The sequence below is a fragment of the Pogona vitticeps genome, chromosome 2 (genome assembly GCF_051106095.1).
Source record: "Pogona vitticeps strain Pit_001003342236 chromosome 2, PviZW2.1, whole genome shotgun sequence".
In the NCBI taxonomy this organism is placed as follows: domain Eukaryota; kingdom Metazoa; phylum Chordata; class Lepidosauria; order Squamata; family Agamidae; genus Pogona; species Pogona vitticeps.
Genome location: NC_135784.1, coordinates 242,519,890 through 242,542,002, shown reverse-complemented (window position 1 = coordinate 242,542,002; position 22,113 = coordinate 242,519,890). Strand labels below are relative to the sequence as shown.

Here is a 22,113-nt window from a genome sequence, read left to right as displayed (position 1 = left end):
ATCATTGCAAAAAAGTTCCCACTCTCATCTGTTTCAAATGATGTTATTGTGGCGTCACAAAGCTTCCCATTTTCAGAAAAAGGAGCAAGACATTTATCTCCAACATGCCACCTGTCTGTAAAAAGCACATGGAAAAGAAGTAACATTTCAGACAAAGTAAAAATGATAGTAGTGTAATCTACTCAGTATCAGCTTTTAAAAAGGTTGCTTAATATGACACACAGAAACAAGGGGAGGGGGCTGTTAGGCAAAACCACTAGAGGAGTTTTGACCTTTCTCCATTACTCAGTCTAAAGGCAGGGTAAGACATAAATCTAATTTAATAAACAAACCACAGAACTAGCCAGATTGTCATTTTGATAAGTGCATCTTTCCAGTTCTGTTGTTTTTAACAAAAACATCAATCCATGCCATTAAGGACCGCATATAAAGTAAGTTCTAAATAATAGCACTATTTAGCAATAATAGCATTTAAATAGCAATGTATACAATCAATGTAAATTAAATAAAAATAATAACAAGAGTAGGAACATTCCACCAACAAATATTCAAAAAGAACAGTTTGTGCATTCATTCTGATAACAAATGCTGGCTTAGATAGTCCAACATCTGGAGGATACAGGTTTAAAGGAATAATGTTCTTAATATCCATGTTAGCTGGGACCATGGAGCTGTTCCTGAACTCATGCAGCATTCAGATGGATAGTAAAAGGACAGGAACAGAACCCCATTTCTTGGAGGAAAGCCATGGTCCTGGCAGCCATGCATTTTGGATATTGTTTAGTAAGCTACTCAGTAGTAAGTCATGTTGAATTCTATGGAATTTAAATAAATACACCTTTAATTCCCAATTAAATGGGCATGTAATTCCATCTTGTAGCAATCTTTAATGAGGATTAATCCTACTTATTTAAGTGGATCTTAATGCCAAGTAAAGACACCTAGGATCACACTGAGTAAGACTTATGGACAATTAAATGGAGAAAGCTCCCACTAAACTTAGCTGTGCTTGTCTGAGTAAACAGACCAACTACTAAGATGTTAAATGGTTTAATTTAATAATATATAATGAAGGCCCTAGCCTTATTTTCTCCTTGAAGGCTGCTCTATCAAACAAAGAACTTACCTGCCAAATCATCACATATTTCCAGTTACTGTATATGTAAGCATGGATCTTTTGAGCACCTATAAAACTGGAAAAAGCAGGAACATGTTAAGCAGATATTATCAAATGACATTCATAATGAATTTTAATTTGCTTTGGTTTAAAGGCCAGTGGCTAAACCAAAAGAACAAAACAAAAATACTGTATAGTCCTAGAGACATACAGAAACCAAATTCAATAAACATGCACTCCCAGATACAGACATCCTTGTAAGCAAACTCCATGTTTCACCATTTAAGGTCCATAAAATTCCCATACTGTAATTTTACTCAAACATAGCTAGAAGTTGCACATAGAAACAACATCCTGGAGGCCCTCCTAATCTTTCCCAACCAGCCAATACGCACCCTATGGTCCACTAGCAAAAAAATAAGTCTCACCAGGTGCAACATTAGCATTAGATGGATTATTTCTCACCAGCCCTGGGGCTCCCTCAGGCAAATCCTAAACCACTGTGTTCGCTCAGTGCCAACAGAATAGGCAGCTAGGCCATACCAAGAAAACACAATTTCACATCAGCAGCCGGTCACAAGATCAAGCTCTTCATTTATCCATGAGTAACAGCTTATACCATATAATAATTTAGCCAAAAGAATTAAAGACAAGCTTTCTTCACTTTCTTCAGTTTGGCTTCTTTCCACAATGTTATGTTTTTTTCTTTAGATATATGCCCTAAAAAATTAAGGGACATGGCTGTAACCTCATGCTCTAGTCTACAGGAAGCCTTTGTGACCTGAGGTTCTCCAGAAGGTGTTGAACTGCAACTTCTACCACTGCCATCTCTGGCTACTTTAGTTAGGGCTAATGGGGGGTTACAGTTGAACAATATTTGAAGGACCAGAGGTTGCCTACAATTGTATCAAAAGATCTTGGATATGAAGGAATAGTAGCAAGTCAGAGGTCAAGATGCCTTGTCCTTAACCCTGTCCCTTTCAGAAAGAATAAGACTGGTATCTTCAATAACTATGGGGTAAGTAAACTGGAATGAGAAAGAAAACGCGTCCTATAGCCAGTATTTGGAATTCTTTAGTACAGTATTTAGAAGACATCCAAGGCAACAAATAAAATATAAAAATAAAAATATTATAATGATATAAGCAAAATTTTGAATAAATAAAATGTTATGTACCCAATGAAAATAAAATACTTTAAAACTTCAACTCCTTTAATAAAATACAAATAACCCAATCAACAATGACAATACTTTAAAATACAGCCAGTTTTATTTTAAATAAGCTTCAGATCCTTAGCCATAAGACACTCAACAGCTCTCCTGACCTCATTAAAATTCTCTGTTGTAGAATCTGATTACTATTCTGCTCCATTTTTTAAAATAATCAAGATAGACCTTTGGTCTAATCTAGCAGAATGCCACTGTATTCTTAAATAACCTTGTTTCTAAGGTCTGTCCACTTAATTAATGGATATGCTCTGAATTAGAATGGAGAGACCCAAGATTCCACATCACAATATGGTCTGCATCCTTAAACAAAAAGGACAATACATAGCACATGTTATAGCAGAGACTTTTCTGTTTCCTGTAGTGGCCACCAAACACTTCTAGAAAGCCCACAAACAAGAAAGGAGGAGAATAGCCCATTCTACATTGTACTGTAGATCCTTTAGAGTAGGGGTCCCCAACCTTTTTCACCCCGTGGACCGGCTGATGAAGGCGGGACACCCTCTGCACTTGTGTGCCTGCGTGAACGAGTGTGAGTGCTCTCTCGCATGAACGAGCGCACTATCATGCACATGTGCAAACGGCAATGCGGCACTTGTGCGGAAGGGTGCACTGTCATGCACATGCACAAATAATGGTGCAGCACTTGTGCAGGCATGGGGGCGCATGCGCAAACAGCAGTGCAGCACTCACATGGGTACACTGGAGTATGTACACATGCGCAAATCAACTGTGCAGGGGTGAGTACATGCAGGGGGTGGGGTGGTAGGTCTGTCTCCGCAGCCCGGTCCACCTCAGGCCACAGACTGGCACCAGACCGCGGACCGGGGGTTGGGGACCTCTGCTTTAGACTGCATTTAAAGGTACACTCCATTTTGTTATTATTCATTAATTAATCTAATCACTTTTGAAGTCCCATCTTCCTATATTGTGGCAGGGATTCCACATATATATATAACGGGCTCTGAGAAAAAGCTGGACCCTTTGGCATAACTTGGTTATGACAGTAATGAGATGAATGCATTAAAAATGTAACTATCAATTGAGTAGGGGCAGTATAGGACAAACAGGCAGGAGTGGACAGGGACAATATAATCCTTTCTCCTTTGTCCCTGCAAGAAGCACATCCCAAAAGGTGCTGGGGGTGGACTCCATCTCTGTCATAACCATTCTGAATAGAGATGGGCACAACTTGTGCTTCAGCCCAGTTTGGCACAGTGCTCAAATTAGTGTTCCATGGGCACCACACACTTCTCTCCCCCGCCTCCTCTGTGTGCTCACCCACTCACTGGCTTCAGCACACTTCCCTTCTCTGCCTTCTCCTGTGCAACTGTCCACTCAGACAAGGAAGCAGGGCAGCTCATTGTACTGCCAGTGAGTGGATAATCGCACTGAGAAGGCAGACGAGGGAAGCACACTGCAGATGGTGAGTAAGCAAGACAGCAGAGGTGGTGGGGAAGGAAAGCATGCAGCACCCAAAGAACACCTGTGCAGGCGCTGTGCTGAACCAAGCCGAACCATGGTTCATGCCCATCTCTAGTCCTGAATTTCCTACCAATCAGTGCTACTGAAGGGTCCTGCTCTTCCCGTCTTATGAGAGGTGAGAACACTATGATAACCTAATTTTTTAATTTTATCTATTAGCCTGGTGCTTGGCATATTTCTTTCCATTGTTTTCTAAGTTTTTGCAAGCTTTCCCATTACTGGTTTTGTTAAAAGATATAAAAGAACAAATAGTATCATTAAAATTAAGATGGGTGGCTCATACATTGAGGCAGTAGATGAGCAATGGAATATATACATCAGTGGCAACCTTGAATTAGAAGGAGCAGAGGAAGACTGCAAAGTGGATTTTAAAAGATCAGCGGGATTGGTATGGATTAAGTTAGTGCAGAACAGAAAACGTTGGAAGCAAAAAGAACAAGCCTGTATACAACACTGGATGTCAATGGGTAATAAAGGAGAAGATGACAACTATGATAAATATAAAGGATGACATTGGTGTGGTAATATAAAAAAAGGATGAAACAGATCACCAAAGAACAAAAGAGCACAATATTTTGCCTAGAGCTGTGTATGAATGTTACAATTTATTTAATTTAATTTAACAGTCACTTTCTGTACTATACATCATCTTATAAACTTCTATCATACTGGTTATGAATTTGCTTTTCCTAAATTAAAAGTCTGGTATCATAAATACTGCATTCTGCCATCATTTTAATTGCACTTACTGATACTGTATATCCTATAATATTCACCCTATTCAAATACTGTATGTGTTTTACACAGACTTTCGATGGGTCCAGACTGGCCATTTTGGTGTGGTCTGGATGAAGCTACAAAGACTTGGTTGAGGTTCGGGGAAGAAGCAATGTGCCATTTCCTGTGCTCCTATCTGAACAGCAAACAACCCTCTGTAGTACTCAAAGGCTTTCACGGCCAGGATCTGATGGTTGTTGTGGGCCAAACAGTCCAGAAAACCTACAACCAGCCCTTTGTAGCCCTATCCATTTTCAATTAAGCACTTCCCCTGATCATCTGTACAGGGTCAGAGGAAGTGATATAATATTATGTCTGCTGCTAGAACATTGCTGATATAATGGATCATTTTGCTTGAATTTAAAACTAATTCTTTGCCAATCAAGAAACTGCCCACAATAGTTGTGCAGATCAAGAAACTGCCTGCACCATGGTTTCGACTGGAAACACAAACGGGCATTTAAAAAAAAAATTAAAAGACGTGATTCATCACACCAGCGACTATCTAGCAGACCTTTAAAAAAAAAAATCCACTTCCCCTGCCCATCTGCAGACGATCAGCCTGAGAGAACCAACCTGACCTATCACTGCAGCAAACACGGGTCAAATGCCCGTGTGAACGGCCTCATATTGTGAAGCAGTCTCTCAGAAACCATCATTAAAGGCCACCAAGCCCAGTCTCCCACGCTTCTCAGAAAACGAGCCCCTCTACGTTCAAACGGGGTTCCTCCCATGTAAGCATACATAAAAGTCACAGCCCTTTTCTCTGGCGCAAGAGGCTCCTGCACAAACATAACTCCCGGTATCGGGGGTGGCAAATCTGCACCGAGAAAGAAAAACCCGGCCCGCCCCGAGACAGCACAGCCTCTCCTCCTGCACCGCGCGCGCCTAACGCTACACGTTCACGCGCCCCCCTCACCGATGCCGACGCTTCCGTTTTTTTTCCGGGATTTCAGCACCAGCCCCAACTTCGCACGTCGAAGCAGCCGACGAAGTATCGCGAGAATACATGTGTCTTCTCGTACCCTGGTCTGGAAGACAGCCCGCATTTTCCTTTCACGATGAAGCCACCATAGACTTCTAAGAGATAGAGTCGCGAGTAGAATTTTGGTTTCCCTTTTCCCGGAGCGAAAAGGAGAGCTGCCGGTAAAACTCACATAGAGATCCACGGGAAATTCCTATGATTTATTATATGTTGCAATTAGATGACGGCCGGCTTCTTACCCGTGGCTTCACTCTCGGTTATAAACCATGGATATTAAATCCAGACATTCCTATTACAGTATTTCTACTTTATGACGGAGGTTATTAGCTTGTGACTCTTCAATTTCGTGACTCTATGGGAATTATACGCGATGTTAATACTGTACACATAACGCTACCAATTCTCGCGATCAGAAAGATTTTGTCTGCCTGAGTTTGGTTAGAACAAAATACAGTACAGTACTGTAGAAGTAAAAGGAAGCAGACAAATTAAAAAGAAAAATGTGGTGGTACTTTAAACACTAAGTGTTTGTTTAGTCTTCTTTGCGCTTTCTTAGGGGACGTTTACAAAGTTATTTTGCTTTTCCTCTGCATTTTTTGCGTGTAGTTGGAGAGTAGAAGCAATACTACAACCCAGAACCCCGTTAAACCCTGTGCAATGGGCGGAGGAAGTTTGGCTTTACTATATATATTTTTTCTTTTAAGAAAATTAGTCACAAATCTTATAGTCTAAGAGATTAGCATACAAAGGGAAACGCTCACGCAGCAGAAAAATAAGAAAAGCTTTGTGCTACTTTGGACTTTGCTTCTGTTACAACGACTACTATTATAATTTTTTAAAGAATGTACAGAATGGTAGAGGATGCACAAAGTAGCAACAATAAGAATTGATTGCCACAAGTAGTAACAATAAGGATTGATTGCCACATCTGTCCTACAAATCTTAGCATTTGAAGGTAATAAACATCTACAGACATACATCCAAATTGTCTTTGAACCCCAAGAAAACGCCTTAAGCCTCCCCTAAACCTGCCTGTTGACTATAAAGCACCCCCCCATTCAATCTCAGCATGCCTACTCACAGGCAACAGTGAGAAGTATCACAGTAGTCATGTCTATTCTTATAAGCTTGGGCAGCAAATTTTGAGAATATCCTGAACCGAACGTTTCCATAGACTATTATAATACTTATGATAATCCACATAAAAGCCACCTCTTTGTTCCAGCACTAGGCGGCGTGGCAGGGGGAAGAAAACTGATTCGAATCAGAGTGCAACACAGTGCATGTGGGAGGGGGGCATCCACTACCTGGGGTCAGAAATCCATGGTATTCCATGCCTAGGGTTGCAGAAATTGACCCTCCTCCAGTGACATGCACAGCTATCTCCCAAGCATGCAAACATACTGGCAAGACTTGTTTACAAGACCCTACATTGAAGGCCTCTCCAACTTGCCTTCTCACTCCTGCATAGCTTCCCTCACCTTTGTGCTTCCCTCCCTGGGACACCTTCCCTTCACCTTTGTATTGCGGCCCTACCACTGATCTGTCCATATCTGCGCAGGATGAAATGGAGAGAATGTTGTTCTCTTGGCACATGCTGTACTAGCAGGGAGAGAGTACCATACCAGGGAGGCAGCAATAGCATTCTTGACCAATGTCTTACCTTCCTTGATTCCCCTGCTGCCTTTTTCATTGCTACAAGAATATCCTGACCACGCACAGCCACTGCACATGTTCAGTTAGCACTCTTCCCCCACACAACCAGCAACAGGGGAGGAAGCAGCTAGGGAAAGGGGGAGGAGAGAGAGAAAGGAAACAAGTGCAGCATGCTGTCACACACCACTTAATTTGGGGGGGATGGGTGTTTGGGAGGGAGGCAATGTTTTATTTTTATAAATACTGTATATTACTAAGTAGGGTAGATGGGGTGGGAGAAGATTGCTACCATGCTCATCTCTAATGATGGGCATCACAGTCTCTGGAACTGCTGGATAGCTCAGGGGTTTAAAGCATCTGTGGAGCCAGAGGTTGGGAGTTTGTTTTCCCCACTGTGCCTCCTTGACAGGGGCTGGACCCATAGGGTCCTTTCTAGCTCAGCAGTTCGAAGATGACGATGATTATTAAGTAGTAACTCCTGTTGAGTTCAATGGACATACTTATTGTTCCATGTAAATTGATGTACTTCCTTGTCAGCTTAAGAAGGAAAAAAGTGGCATGTGTTCGTAACAAAGTACATGCAGGTATTTCCTTTAGTTATGCATTTTTCAATTCTTATATTTCTGAGGATGAAAGAAAACTTTTTGCACTGTATTTCATGTGTGCTATATTCTTCTACTATGTTCCTTCACAAAGTATCCTGATAGACCGGATTTTATGTGGACATGTTTATGCTGAACATGTGCCAATCAATTCTAAGCAAGTATACTATTATTGAATTAGATTTTCTGATAAGGAAGTATATCCTGAGATTTTACACCTTATCTTTAACAAGCTACAGAAGTTTCCATTTTTGAGACTGTCAGAGCAATTTTCTGTTTAAAAAAACCCACATGTATCCTGATGCTTATGAACCACCCACAGTATAGTCCATCTCGATCTCAGTTCCTCTTTCCCCACATTTGCAGAAAAAGGTTCCGCTGACCCTTGCAGAAGTGGAAAACCCCCTTATTTTTAACAAGGAGTTCTCCAACTTGCATAACTGCAAGTGAGAGACTACCAGGGCAAATATGGAACACCCTGGCCATGAAGCTCTTACGTTCAGCGTTTGATAACAGGATTCTGTCAAATGCATATTTTTGAAATCTAACCTTGTAAATCTTTCTTCAGCAGGGTGGGCTGGTCTACAAGGAAAACTCCCTTTAGACAAAAGCCTTTTTAAACACCATGTGAATCTCTCTGTCACCCTTATGAGACATGTAAGCCCCTTCTTTTTGACTTAAATATTTGATTTACTGTATCTTGAAAATCCTGTTAGGATTGCTACAAGTTGGTTCCAACCTGTCAGCAAGTAACAACAACATTTATTTCATCATAATAATGTAAGTTATTTTAATTTTTTCTTTATTTTATTGTTCCCCAATGTAGTGTGGTGGATAGAGTGAAGACTAGAATTCTGGAGACAGGGTTCAAATCCCTGCTTGACCGGGGAAACTCACTGGGGGATACAGTGGACCCTTGACTTACAGACGGCTTGACTTACAGACTTTTTGAGTTACAGACTTCTCTGGCCGCAAAATTTAGGTTTGACTTGCAGACTGAGAATTGACTTACAGACCAGAAAAAAACCAAAATGGAACAAAAACGGCCTGTTACGGGATTAATCGGTTTTCAATGCACTGTAGGTCAATGGAGACTTGACTTACAGACTTTTTGACTTGAGAACCGCCTTCCAATATGGATTAAGTTCTCAAGTCAAGACCCCACTGTATTTTAAAACACATCTGTAAATATCTTACTTACTTATTTATTTATTTATTTACAATACTTGTCTTGAAAACCCTATAAGTTTCACTATAAGTCAGTTTCAACTTGATGGCACAGAATATACAGTACACAGTACTTTCAGCCATCTCTGTGGACAGGAATGTGATTCCTCCATTTGGGCTGAATACTAAGCAAGTGGTCAAGAGGAAGACACAAGGTACTTCCAAATCAGGCTCTTACTGTGAAATCGTGCTGCCTTGTTTTTTTGTTGTTTGTTTTGTTTTTTGCTTTAATTTGACAAGGATTTCACTTGACAGTGTCTTCCACTTGGAACCCTCCCATTTTCCCCACAAATTCTTGGATCCTTTTTCTTTCCAGGGAACATTCACAGAAGTATCTTTTAATTGATAGCTCTCCCTGCTTTGAAGCACCCAGTGTGGCCAAAGAGGTCTCATAGTTGTAAGAATTACCCAGTGTGTGATTTTGTGGCAAATCATTATCTAAGCTTTGGAACTGAATGCAGTTTCCTCACATGTTCCATACTTAGACTTTTATGCTGTGGTTATCCTGGCGTAACACTGGCAGCAGAACTTTTGGAGGTGAAAGCCTCAAGTGAAGAAATCAATGTAGACGCTATCTGTTGTATAATGTGTCCTGCAGCTCAGCACCTAAGAGATAATATCTATGCTGATTTCTTAATCTGAGGAAATTTGCCTCTAAAAATTACACAATTAGTATTATATCTGTGTAACTACGCAGGAGGATTTTAGCCTATATAAATGCCTATCTGTAACGTGACACTGATCAGGCTTTTAGTTAAAATATGCCTGGCCCATCAGAAGTGCAAATTGTAATATTCCACGGGCATGAAATGTTTGTTCTTCAGCCGGTGTAATCTTGAAGACCTCTTTTCTTCTGCATATGCTGTGACGTACTGATTCATTTCCCAACTGAGTCTGTTTAATCACTGACCGGAAATCTCATTCTTAAATAAATATTATCTATAAATGGATCATGTCAGCAACACTCAACGTACATGGTTGCCTGGAACAGGACTACATAATAATTCTTTCCCAATTTGTAGCAGATCTTTTATGTTTAATGGTCCTGCATCTCTTAAAGCATGTGAACACTTAGAGGACTAGTTAAAAATCTCACTTGTATGGTGACTCTGGTTCCATTGAACTAATGTAATTAATTATCCTTCTGAGAATTTTCTTTTATTAAGTGTTACTCACTTTATTTTATTTACATTTTTTAAAAACATCATCTTGGAAACAGAACACTGTATTGCATGAGGCATAGCTGTTTTAGAAAACGCTTTATGGTGATCATAAATGACATTTACCCTCTAAAAATCCTGAGGAAATAAAGTCATCACTTTATCAGATAACCCCAGTTGCCCACTTGCTCAATGTTCTGTTTATAGTGATAAATAATATGTAATACTATGATTTTTTTTAAAAAAGTAGGTGTACTTTCTGGGGTTTTCGGTGGCTGTTGTTTCTTCTTCATCCCACTATGCTTTTGTGCAGCTAGAGATCTTTTGTGTGTGAATGAACTAACATAATTGACCGTTTAATTTTGATTTAAAATGTGCCAACTGTTTGAAATGAGCAAAAGCTTTTTGTACCAATACAGCTAGGTTATCTGCTGGCAGAACTGCTATACTGTACAGTGGCGCCTCGCTAGACAGTTGCCCCGCATGACAGTTTTTTCGCTAGACATTGACTTTTTGCGATCGCTATAGCAATTCGCAAAACAGTGATTCCTATGGGGGAATTTCGCTGGACAATGTTTGGTCCCTGCTTTGCAAACCGATTTTCACTAGATGACAATTTTGACAGCTCCCTCCACGCTCGCAAAACGGGTGTTTTCGGGACCTAAGCTTCGCAAGACAGCGATTTAAACAGCTGATCGGCGGTTCGCAAAGCGGCTTTCCTATGGCCGATCTTCACTAGACAACAACGATTCTTCCCCATTGGTTTCAGTGCATTCCAATGGGGAAATGCTTTTCGCTAGACAATAATTTCGCTAAACAGCAATTTCAGTGGAACGGATTATCATCATCTAGCGAGGCACCACTGTACAAGCTAAGATCAGCCAGCAGAAAAATTAGAAAGTGAATGGAGAAGGTGCTGAATGAGTGAGCGAGGAACTGAGGAATGCCACATCCAAAGTTCCTCCAGCCCAGGGCACTGTTGTGCTTTCATCAAATTAGGCCAAGATAAGGGTAACCCTAAATAGTTTTCAGCATCTCTAGCCTGGGAAGGGTTTGAATTTCAGCATCAGCTAGCCTAGTGTCAGCTCATCTAGTCCTTCGCTATCTTGGTTGGTTTTTAAAAAGGGTTTTAAAACAGAAATTAGAACTTTAAGAGTACTTGTCCAACCTTCTCTAAACTTGTCACAGAGCAAGCCCATTCTATATTTATTCTGCCAGATACAGACTTGGTTCAAGGTTATATTCAAACATAACTTTTTCCTTAGACTGTTCCCTTCCATCAGTAATGGCTAACGGAATGACATTTTGACTGGTCATGTAGTATCCAAGGCACAATATCCTTATGGTCTTAATCCAATCACATCGGCATTTTTGGCCTTGTCCCCTGTGGGTCTTGAAATCCCCCCCCCCCCGGCAAAAAAGAAAAGAAAAGAAAAGAAACCACAGTTCTGGAGTTCATTCCTGCCCTCTAGGGCAAATCTTTGGAATATTTGGGAACACGTGGTTTGTGGGGGTTGTGGAATCTGTTTACCCTGGACTGTACTTTTCTGCAAGTGGAAGTCCCCTAGTTTAAAACATTCAACTTGGAACATACTAAGAAGGCTGCACTCCTTGAATTCTGTATCTGTTGTTTTCTGAAGTGTTCTTTATACTGTTGTGTTATACTGATGTGTAAGGGATCTTTTAACATCTTTTTCACTAGACTAACACAAAACGTTTAACAATGCCCTTTATTTTTCAGTTTTGAAAGTACTGAGCAAATTTGCAATTAATGTAAGACTAAGTCTTATTGAACTCAGTGGAAAATTACATCTGAGTAAACATGCATCCCATTATCTTCCAGACCCACACACCGAAAGCCAATAAGCAACTCAAAACCATTGTTTTATGGGCAAAGAAGCTCTTCTTGCAGAATCTCCTTTGTCAAAAACCACAGCGTTTAAAATTTCTGGGTGTTGTCTTTGCAGTTTAAAAATAACGTGCAGGGTTTTCTAAATGTGTTCTTTCCCTGTGTGTTCTTGACTCAGACCACACAGTCATTTTCCAGAGTACTGTACCATTCTTCAGAATGGCATTTAGCCAATGTTCAACCTCTTGTTGAGCCAATGAAGCTCACTCTGCTGAGTGTGTAAGGACATGTTATGTAAAAACATATCTTAATATAATAAAGGATGCCCACAATGCCCACAGAATCGGGCAAGGCCCCACCGCCACACACAGGGAAGTCTTTCATTGTAGCTCTGCCTTCAATAGAAAATAACAAGGGGCATGTCTCACTGGATCCCCATTCCCTTTGTTTCTTCACCACGCTGCAGAAATAATAAAATAATACACAAACCTTGGGAATGAGGTCAAAGTGACCACATGCACGGTGTCAAAAAGGAAGTCAAAAGAAGACAATTATTTGCATAAAGTTAAACTTTCTTTATAGTGTGAGCAGAACTACAGTGAGTCTTAACTAAATGTGAAAAACGATGACTTAACTCCATTGTTAATGGGGATATGGTGAGTCACCTTGTCCACATGTTCCAGGATTCTATGGATCTATTTTAATTGCAACTTACTGCTGGATTTCAGCCTATGAATGGGTGATACACATGCTTATTGCTCTGCAGGTGCTAACTCTGATTTCCCACCTCTTTATATCAGACTTTGATTGGATGGCCCTTCAAATGGAAGACTGTCCCTGTTTAAAGAGGACATATAGTTTATGAAAAAGATTAAAGAGACAAAAGTGCTACCTTATCATGTGGCTGTCATGGTCCTGTGGGATAAGAATTTATCAGTGATTTAGCAAAGACTATGCAGACAAATCTTGTCATTGATAGTAACAGGTACTGTATACCAAGATTCACTCCTGGAAGAGGCATGATTTCAAGATCCTAGCTAGAGATCAGATAATACATTAAGGCAAATGTGTATTACCTCTCCTTTCAGGCATGTAAATCCTTTGGTGCTATGGGCTTGAGACATCAGACTTGCAAATATCCACTGACCGATTACAAAATAAAATATTACTGTGGATTAAGGCATGTTTCCAACAGTCTTTTTCTCTTAGAAAGCTCATCTTCCAAATCTATGCTAACAATGAAGTCAACCAGATGGAGCATTTATTCCTCTGATTATTTACTAGTTCCTGTTACTGTATTTCAAAAGTTCTCAGTAAGTATTAGGGTGGTCATGGGGATGTGCCTTTTGGATTTTTGGAGTACAAATCCCACAGTTCCAGTTCTGGGATTTCTATCTGAGAGACCCACACTAAATTTTGTTCAACTGGAGAAAGGCCCAACTCAAAGGCTTCATAGCCTAGCTCCACCACCCTTTTTATTTAAAAAGAAAGCTGCCTCTATGCTATCTGGGAGTCTTTCATTTCGCACTGGAGCAACTTCCTTTTTTGAACAGAAAGGCAGATGGAACTACACTAGGAAACCTTTGAACTGGGCCTTTTTCCAAGTGAGTGAAATGTACTTGTGGGTTTGTCAGGTGGAATTACAGTAAAACAGGGCCATGAAATATCATTGACTGATGGTGCTGAAAGCCACCAAAAAGTCTAGGAAAATCAATAAAGAACCACATTATCTTTATAGTTAGCGAAGCAATCCAGGGATTTTCAGTCTTGAATTAAAAGCCTAATTTCTGTTCATATGTTAAGCCTATGTGACATTGCATCTCATAATTGAGGAATAAGGATCTCCAGGTGGTTTGGACGTCAACTCTCTGAAACCACAGCCAGCATGTCCAATACAGGAGGAACTGAAGGACTTGTAGTACAAAACCTCAAGCTTCCCCACTCTGCTGTAACTGCTCACAAAACACCCCACCCCTTTTTGTTGCCAAACCTATGAGGAGGGGGAATGAAAGATAAATATTCCATTTTCCCATTTGGAATGTCTAAAGTCTAACATTGGAAGCCAGAGTTTATGGTCACCCTTTAGCTAGTAAAGGCATTTTCACCACATAACAGGAGCTATCTCCAGGTTTCAGTCAAGTTCTAATTCACCTCAAACAACCATAAGTCTTCAGAACTAAAAGAGAAAAAAACCTGTTAGAATTATTAGATTACTCTTGATCCTCAGTGACATAAGAGTAATTTAAAATTAACTTCCGAATACATTTAGGTAAACTATGTATCCTCCCTCAGACAGAATAATCCACTATGTTCACATATAAACAGAACCTTTAAATATGCAACAGATGTTCTCTTTTTTGAAATGGCTCTTGAATTCATTGACAGGCCTTTGGCTAAACGGACGAATTAATTTGTTCGGGGCAGATTTCATAAACCCTCTAATAATTCTTACCCATACACATCTTGACTTCATTTCTCAGGTCTACAGCATGTGTTTTAAATGTTTTAACCTTTACTACTTTAATCAGGTAGCATTTATTTCAGGTTTGGATGATGATCAGTCATTGAAAGATATAGTTAACTAGGAAATAAAATCCAATTTGTCAGTTAAATAAGCTCCACAGATCTATCTAAACACATGAAATCAGCTTCTTCTCTTCAGTCTTTTGAAATGGTTGCAGTGCTGCTTTTTCATAACCATCATCCTCAGTAGCATCATCTGAAGATTTGTTTCTCAGATTATCTCCAAATACTGTGTTTATATAGGGCAGCCACTGAGATTGCACACTGGGAGGATTTTAAAATAATTCACCCAAATAGATGCATCTCATAAACTGCTATTTTTTTCTTGACTCAGAGGATATCTTATTTCTGTACACTAAAGCAATTTAGCACTAAAAATTAGCACTGCTTTAATCACTTAAAACCAAACAATTGAAACAAATATATTATAGTGAAATGATAGCTTTCTTCATATGATTTAGGGAATCCCCAAGAACGTTTTCTGCCCAAAACAAAGGGCAAGGTGGCATGTCTCTGTCCCACCACCAATTCCATATATAGAAACAGTTGATTCTTTTTAAAAACTAGTAAAAAGAAAGCATCTTATGCTGGACATCAGACTAAAGCACAGCAAGGCATAGGACTCACCGCTCTACCCTAGCACCTTGTCTCTTATCTGCACCATCCAGCATACACCACAATAAGAAGCTGCTTCACTCTGCCTAATAGCTGGATTGACCTTGTTACTATAGCATCAAGTATCATTTGCACTAAATGGTAATAGGAAAAGATGGGGATTTGTAGCGTTCATCCTGCTCATGAATATTTATGTTGAAATTTGCATGTACCAATTGGAGTCAGTGGGGCGGAGTTAAGGGGGGAAAGAAAAGGAGATGGGGAGAAGTTGAGTAGGCAGTTGAGAGTGGAAAAAGAAGGTTGTTTAGTTGAGAATTAACAACATTGACTGGACTTTTATCACTTGTAATAATAAATAATTTCTACTTGGTTCTTAAATGATACTTTGCCTGGACCTCTGTTATTAATAGTGAACAAAGTTGATGTGATCAACTGGTGGGAGCTGAATGACACGTAGCGTGTGCCTTTGCTTGGTGAAACGACCAAGGGCGTGTCATGCGGGAACATGACAGGGTTAACCATGTAAATTTTATTCAATCTATTATTTATAGGAAGAACAGGATCAAATAAAAAGTGAAACCAAAGGAACTGAGGAATAAGGATCTCCAGATAGTTTGGACGTCAACTCTAATGGTTACCTGCTGGGAGGGCCTTCTTCCAGTGAAACCTCAAGCCTGTAAGTACATTTCCCCTCTTCCTGCATCCACTGCTTGGCCTGACCCAATCTGAAAATGGGACCGCTACTTGTGCTTTGGTAGAAAAGGCAGAGCAGCTCTTCATACCCTAGCAAGATGTAGAAAGAAGAATTCTGTCATATCAGACAAAAGGCCCCTCTGATTGAGCACCTCATTTCTTAACTATGGCCAACTGAAGTCTTCCATGAAGATGACTAGCAGAATATGAAAGCAATGACTGTCATTACTTACCTTCCCAATTAAACTGTATTCAGCCCTCCTCCCTGTCTGCCCTCTCAAGAAAATGTCTGGAATGATGTACATTAGATATGGGGGTATACGTATATGAATACAAATATCCCTGCACACGTGGAAATAATGAGGGTCTGTCCCCATGGGGCCGGACTGTCCATTCACAATTTCTCCACTGTCGCCCGCTCCGCAGTGCCTTCCGATCGCACTGTTGTCCGCAATTGATTACCCAGTCTTGGCAGGAAGCGGGATGACAAGCCTCTCTGCTAGGTCGGAGAGTGGCTAATCCATTGTGGAGAACAGTGCAATAGGAAGCCGCCGCGGAGCCGGCGGCAGTGGCGACATCGTGAGTGGGCAGTCTGGCCCCATAGTCAAGAAAAAATTCATATAACCCTTGTTATACGAATACCCCATCTCTAATGTACAGGCTTTCTGATGTACAGCCAAAGCAGACTGAAAACCTATTTAGGCATCACCCTAAATGTCCTCCAAATCCCCCAAATAGCAGCTACTATGATTTGGCAGTGCAATCAGCTTCACTGCTCCTCTCTTTTCCCTGCTCAGGAAAAAGTGAGGAGGACCAAGCCAGGAAAAGAATCATTCCTATCTGATCAGCAATCACCAGCAGTGAGGATTCCCTTCAAAAGCACATGCAGTCATGGGGCTTAGAAGAATCCTGCCCACAGAGTTCTACAGACATATATGATTGACTGGTAATTTTGATGAATGGCAAAGCTGCATCACTCTTGGCTGTCTCAGGAGCAAAAGGCTATAGGGAGCGCTGTAAGAGTACCATCAATGGTTTACTAACCATGGTTAAGCAATTGTGTGGGGTGTGTGGTAGGAATCTGTCTCAGGCCGCTGTTGAAACCTTAAAAGTATTATTTGTTTTAATTCAAGCCTAGACATAGCTTTACTAATTACTGTCATTTGGATACAGATTCTTGCACCTGATAACATCACAGTCACTGATCTTAACAATTTTAAAGATAACTCTATTAGACTAAGCCCATAATATTACTCAGACCTCAATTACATCATTCAATATACAGGCTCGGGAAACCTGACAAAGAATTCACCATAAATTAACTCTGAATTAAAGTTTACAGTTTATCTCTCACAAGGATGAAAAAAAATTCATTGCAATCAGAAGTCTCTTAAAGGTCCCAAGTAAAATAAGTGAAGTTCCTTTTGGACTGTAATCTGTATCATATATCACATTTGGCAAACTGGCTTTGCTCTGCCAAAGTCCAGGAATGGCTGTTCCTGAGAAGTGAGATACTTTCATCTTGTTCACTAGGGAGCAATTCTTGCAGGTTAGGTTTGATTTATATCACCCTGAAGGATCAAGGCACATGACAATGTGCTGTCCACATTGCGCTGGGAAAGCAAAAGGACTTAAATAGCTTCGAGCCTTTTGCCAATAGCCAAAACTATTTTTAAAATTGTCAATTGCCAAAATTATTTAAACCTCTCTAAGGAAGTTACAGTTAAAGATCATCTTTAAAAGCCTGTAAACTAAATACAGTGTTTTCTCATGAAATCTGATTCACTAAACAGAGGTAAGTCTCAAAGGAAGGAACTTTGTAGATTTACTGGAGAGAGGTAGGCAGTTATATGTCTATGGAGCTCTGTAGAGGGCTGTGACAGAAACATGAGACAAGTAACTGCATGTTTTCAAACTGAAATAACACAGGAGGCTGAACTACTCAGGGCATCATGGCGGTGTCCACTAGGGCTAACAGGGCAAAGTGGCCCATGCAAGACAACACTAAAGTCAATAGATAAATAAATAAATAAATAAATAGAATGTGAAGTCTACCAATTGTGGTTCTGTCCCTTTTCTCCTCCCTCATAGTCTGATATGGCATAAAAACTACAGTCACTGTAGAGCGAAAACGTCATCAAATGAAATTTTAAAAACCCATTTAAATGCATTGAAAACCCGTTCAATGTGTTCCAATGGGCTGAATACCTGCTCGTCCAGCGAAGATCCTCCATACGGCCATTTTCTGGTGCTGTTAAGCGAAAAACAGCGGGGGGGATTTTCTTCAGCTGGCGACCATTTTGAAACCCGACGATCAGCTGTTTGCTGATCATCGTAAAGCGAAAATTGGTTCCCGAAGCAGCGAACCAATCATCGTGAAACAAAAAAAAAACCATTTAAACCATTGTTTTGCGATCGCAAAAGTGATCGCAAAAACTTCAACGTTAAGCGGATTCATCGTAGAGCAGGGTAATCGTCCAGCGGGGCACAACTATATTTAACATTTAACAACTAACTAAACTGAAGCATTGTTGCTTATGCTGGTTCAATAAACTGGCTCCCTCACTGCTATACTTAACAGTCTGCATGGGGGAAAGTGTTCCACACTGTGGAACGGTTATAACTAAGCAAGCAGGCAGGAATGGGTTTGCTGGGATTTTCTTGTTTTATGATAGCCTGAACTTTGGGTGGGATGGTGCTCCACAAGACTGAATGGACCAATCACCTCCATGACATCAGGGTAGGACACTGGAGCAGAAGAAAAGGATCACATTCAGAAGAAACTGCAGGGAGCCCCCCCCCCAGAGAAGGCCTGGTTTAGCCAAAAATCTGCAGCAGAGTAATACACATTACTGCGTAAATTTTGGGATTATGAAGCCATGAAATCCAGAGTCAAAGATTTACTTAATTGTGCCAATGAAATGAGTCAGGAAAAATGGGTGCATGTGGAATGCTCTCTCCTAATAATTCCAAAATATGGGAGGGGGGAGTTTTTTGCCTCTCTGAATATCTGTTTAAAGGCAAATTATAATCTCACCTAGGCATGCCTGTGTAGTTCAAAAGTAACCATCATCATCACTATGCAGATTTGGGAAGAGTATCTCAGCTCACTTTGTGCACAAAAGGTCCCAAGTTCATTCTATGACGGACAGGGATGAAAAAATGTCTGCCTGCAACTCTGGACAGCTGTTGCTGGTTGTTATACCCAATAAAAATAATTTGACCAATGTTCTGTAGCATTATAAGGCAGAGTCTTATGTTCCACAGCTCAGAAAGGTTACTTTTCAAAACGATAGCCCTCGACCAGTATGGCCAGGTAGTTGTACAAGCTGTGGTTCCTTCGTATGTTGAAATAGAGGTAATGGTGCTTCTGTGCATTATCACTTTCTAAGCTTTTCACATCTCCCTAACCCAGGCCCAAGTGTTGTTACGTATATCCCCCGCCCCGCCCCGTGTCACATTAAATGAATGATTCAGTTTTAAATGTCTGTATTAACCACATTTTATAATGTTGATGTCTGATAATCCCAGTAAGATAAATTCACAATACAACATTGTACAGTAAACCTGAAATGTACAGTAAACCTGAAAATATATACACCTAGGAACTAACTACAAAAGAGTTTAACAGCAAAATAAACATTTAGATAACTATTTGTTTCATAATCAAAATCATTATGTGTAAAATCTTAAATTAAGAAATAATTCCTTTTCAGATCATGTGTACCTACAGTTAGAGATTCTGAGCTATGTTATCATCTGCCTGTTTCTCTATCTTTTTATTTCTATCAGCTCTAGTTACAAGGGGGTACTGGTAAGTACTGAGCCTTTCCCAGAAAAAAATGAGCAAGGAAGCTATAAATTGCAGGGTGTATTGGCCAATTTGTCTGTATATTCAATGGTGCAAAAATCAACTACCTATGATTTTAACTTATCTTTCATGTTCAGGTCCAAAGTGAACATGGCAGCACCTCCAGAAAAGTTCAATGTGGAAGAGCATAGGACCATAATCAAGTTCCTGTTTCTCCAAGGGAAAGGTGCAAAGCAGATCCATGATGAAATGTCACAAACTATGGGTGACAGTGGCCCTTCATATGCAACAGTTAAACGTTGGGTTGTCAATTTTAAAACTGGCCATTTCAGTGTTGAAAGTGAGAAACCCAGTGGAAGGCCTGTTTCTGTCTCTGTGCCTGCAAATGTGAAAGCTATCTATGACATGATCATGGAGAACCGCCAAATATCAGCCAAAAGATATATTGCTATATATCTGAGAATATCACGTAAGAGAGTTGGTGCCACTATCCACAACAACTTGGAAATGAGAAAGCTGGCAGCAAAGTGGATCCCCAAACTTTTGACAACCGAACAAAAGAGGAAACGTGTGGAGTCATCGGTGGCTGTTTTGGAACATTTTGCAAGAAATGAGTCTGATTTCCTGGGCAAACTGGTAATTGGTGATGAGACATGGATCTACTGTTATGATCCTGAGACAAAGGAACAGTCTAAGGAATGGAGGCACAGTGGTTCCCCCAGGCCAAAGATGTTCGGAGTTCAAAGGTCGGTGCAGAAGCAAATGACAACAGTTTTTTGGGATAAGAAGGGAGTTTTGGACTACCTCCAACAGGATTCAACCATCAATGCAAAATACTACTGTGCTTTATTGACGAAGTTGAGGCAAAACATCAAGGAAAAACGTTAAGGAAAACTCTCCAAAGGTGTCATCCTGTTGCATGACAACGCCTCATCACACACTGCAGGTGAAACAATGGCAAAAGTGACATCCTTAGGCTTTCAAGTGATGCCCCATCCACCCTATTCTCCCGACCTTGTTACTTCTGACTATTATCTGTTCCCCAAACTCAAAAAACACCTAAAGGGACAACAATTTGGGAGTGTTCTGGAGGCAACTAATGCTGAAAATTAGTGGTTACACCAGCAGTCGGAATAATTTTATTTTCAGGGACTTAAGAAGCTGCAGGACAGATGTCGCAAGTCCATTGACTTCCTGGGGGAATATGTAGAACAGTGTGGCAGTTACAGCTTCCTAGCTCATTTTTTTTCTGGGAAAGGCTCAATACTTATCAGCACCCCCTCGTATACCCCACCCAATCAGTAAAAAAATAAACCAGACAGATACGGGAACAAGATATGTAAAAGCAGGACAGAAACCAGCAGAGAAAAATCTGAACATGAGACTAGAATACAGCTAAAAGATAAGAGTAAAAAAACATTTGAAATAAAAAACAAGACAACTTCATAGGGCACTTAAAAGATTGCAAATAAGGTTTATGGAGCTTATCTTCAAAAAGCAAGTTCTACCGTTTTGGTGACACTAAAGATGGATTCACGCTGGCTGCTCACTGCACCTCCAAAGAATGGAGTGCCCCGCAAAAAAACTCTGAAGCTGATTGAAGTTTATATGAAAATGAATTGTCCACTAGCTGGCTGATAGCTGGCTTTTTCGGATATTTTTGAGCACAAATAGCAGGACTTTTTGAATTCAATCCAGAAGCTCACTTCTAACCAGGTTATGAGTGGAGACTACTGTTGCAATGAATAAAGTGGTCTAATGACAATGTGCTAACAAAACTGGCATGACATTCTGCAGAGACTATATAAGAGTGCATGCTGTCATTCATGCCTGTCCCTGCCACAGTATTTGCATTGATCCATTTGAAGAGACAAAAATAACTCTGTACCTCACACAGTGCTGCAAAGCATAATTCATTTCCTCCTAATACACTGACAGCTGTTGGCAATAGGCACCAGAAAAGTGTGGCATTGTATTATGAGAATATTAGCATCCTATTTACTATACCCTGTAATTTACAAAACCAAAATTAAGTGGAGTAGAAGCCAACTTTTGGCTGGTTGCTTCTATTAAATACAAGGCTTTTATACAACTGGAAAGGGTTCAACTATTTTTCCCCTACAGTGCTAGCAGCCAAGAAGAGCATACCAAATCAACCTGGTATTTAAGGTTTTAAAGTAATCCTGACATCATTCTCTCTGTATACAATTTGAGGGAAGGGGGTGGATATGAAAAGTTTTATTAGCAAATTGCTCGGCCTAGATGACAGAAATTAATTTTCCGCACTTGGCACACCTAGTCTATAATTAATTGTTTCTTCACATGATATTTCCATTGCTATGGGGCATCCGTGCTGCTTCCAAACATTTACCTAAGAATGTTGAA

General features: G+C 40.3%; 1 long non-coding RNA gene across 1 annotated transcript; it reads left to right on the top strand.

Moving 5' to 3' along the window:
• Positions 1-104: 104 nt before the first annotated feature.
• LOC140704882 (uncharacterized) lies at positions 105-21,827 on the top strand. The gene is made up of 3 exons (XR_012084361.2): positions 105-3,945; positions 15,776-15,900; positions 16,715-21,827. It is a non-coding gene; the product is annotated as an uncharacterized LOC140704882 (long non-coding RNA).
• Positions 21,828-22,113: the final 286 nt, after the last annotated feature.